Here is a 2474-nt window from a genome sequence, read left to right on the forward strand (position 1 = left end):
CACACACACACACTCTCTCTCCTGGATGTCTATTTAGGCCAGTGACTTTCTAACTCCACAGCCATCCTGACCCACCTACACGCTGCTTCTGCTGTTTCTGACTGATGAGCACGAGGAGAACGCACACAGGACTGCTACACCCAGAACTACAACAACACAGCAGAGCGCCAACAAAGACAGGAGACAAACCAGCGCATTGGTGCGGTGTTCAGCACCAATGTGTTTTAAGACCTGCCGGCAGCTCAGAGCCTTTAAAGCGACCCTGTGTAACCTCTGCACCCTCACGGTCCTGATCACATGACTCATAAACATTCATAACAATAATTATAAATCATAACCGAGGGGAAACATCACAGCACATTTCCTAAATTACGCCGCTGAACGGCATGCTGGGTAATGCTAGCCAGCTGAGCAGCTAACAGTGTGGCGACAGGTGGGAGGGGCTCTGTGTTGCATTCAGGAGCAGCAAAAAAACAGACGGAGGATGAAGCGATGACAGCAAAGTTGTTCGAGGATGTTCGCGGTGGGTGGGGCTCCAGAAGCTCCACCCCCACACACAGTGACAAAGAACCAGGTGAGGCATAATTAGCATGCTGCCCGAGGCTGCCAGGTGTTTTCAGCTGCAGGCAGACTCGTCTTTCAGCAGTCGCCTTAAAAGAAGCCCCAGCTTGAGGCGACCTGATTGGTCCAGCCTCAACAGCGTCATCCAGCGTGTCCAATCACAAAGTCATCCAACACCCAAATAAACGTTGTTACTGTGAGCATCATTGTTTTAAATGGGGACGGCAGGCAGCCAATCAGACTTCAGCAACAAGAACGAAGCCTTTACGAGAAGCAACGATCCAACTCTGTTTTTAAGACTGCACTACTAACTTTCATTTAGTTTCTTGCGATGGGCGGGGCTTAAAAAGAGTGCAACTTTCCCCTGTGGTATGAAAAAGCTGTTACAGTCCACTGATATTATTCCAGGTACTGTACTGAATTTAAATAAATAAGCCCCTCCCTAAAAAGCCCCTGCCCAGTTTTACTGTAGGGAACACGGCAGTCGGACAACAGATGTCCTCAAACCTCAGAAGGAGATGCTGCTGGGTCTGAAAGAACGAGTCCCATCAGCCACATCTGCAACGACTTAATATGTCACACTGAGATGAAGCATCCACCCACGGCTGGGAAATATCTATGAGTCACTGACGATAGCAACCAGCAAACATTTCGTAACCGTCGTCTTTTCTCCACGTCTACTCTCGTTTGATGAATCGTCCTAAAATGAAAGTTGTGCCGACGTCGCAGGCATAACGTGTCCGTCTGCTGGCTCCACTTCGTCAACAACATCTGGAAGTTCGTGTTGGACATTCGTCCAAAGGAAGTTTGTGTACAAGAACTGGTTTATATTGTTTTTGGAAACACAGCACAGAATAAAAGAAAGTGAAGAGATTACAAGTGTATTAACAGAGCCTGTTAGTCTCATGTGCGTTTGATTCCTTCATTGTGAGACAAGAACAAGATTTCTTGTTACATAAGAAGAAGAATTCACGTGGAAAGAGGAAACGTTCATGTTTCAGTCACGTTTGCTGGGAAGAAATCGTCACGAAAGGCTGACGCCGCGAGCTCGAACGCTCCTTTAGAGCAGATCCATGTTTGTAAACTCGTCCGTTTCTAGTTTCAAATGCAAACATTTTACTTGCACAGCTCAGGGAGTGGTGGGCGACACGGAGAGTGGGTTAGCACACCACAGTGTGAACTCTCCGAGCTCAACCTTTCTGAAGCCTCTGTCCATGAAGTCGTCATGACCTCTAACCTATTGACGCCCACCTTTATTTTTGTGTCTGCGAAAACGATTTTTTAATATTTTGTATTCTGGGACAGGAAATGAACATTTTCCACTTTGAAAACTTTGAATGTTTAATTCATTTCAACCATCCACAGATCACAGCTGGGGTCATAAACGTCTCCGATTTTTACATTTCATTTGTGGTTTTTTCATTAATAACTAAAAGGAGATATTTTATTTAACCCTTTAAACCCTAATCTAATTTACTCTTTAAACCAGGCCTCGAGGGCCGGTGTCCTGCAGGTTTAGATGTGTCCTTGATCCAACACAGCTGATTCATATGGCTCAATGACCTCCTCAACATGTCCTGAAGTTCTCCAGAGGCCTGGTAACGAACTAATCATGTGATTCAGGTGTGCTGACCCAGGGTGAGATCTAAAACCTGCAGGACACCGGCTCTCGAGGCCTGGAGTTGCCCACCCTTGCTATAAATGCTAACCCATCACCGGTGACGGGTTTAAAGGGTTAAAACAGGCTCGGTTTGGTTTATCTGTTAGAAACATTAAGAGGTTCTTACACGCTGCTTCCTGAGGGCCGACTCAGGCATGTGGTGTTGTTGTTATTTATGGTGTTACTCATTTATTTTCGCACACACACACACACACACACACACACACACACACACACACACACACACACACAC

The 2474-nt window shown here is 46.3% G+C and overlaps 1 protein-coding gene across 1 annotated transcript in view; it reads right to left on the reverse strand.

The window, feature by feature from the left end:
- Positions 1-2474, reverse strand: part of efl1 (elongation factor like GTPase 1) — a 73857-nt gene that overhangs the window by 41291 nt on the left and 30092 nt on the right. The window lies entirely within an intron of this gene.

This window comes from Pundamilia nyererei, unplaced genomic scaffold, assembly GCF_000239375.1.
Source record: "Pundamilia nyererei isolate P.nyererei 1_Seehausen unplaced genomic scaffold, PunNye1.0 scaffold00019, whole genome shotgun sequence".
In the NCBI taxonomy this organism is placed as follows: domain Eukaryota; kingdom Metazoa; phylum Chordata; class Actinopteri; order Cichliformes; family Cichlidae; genus Pundamilia; species Pundamilia nyererei.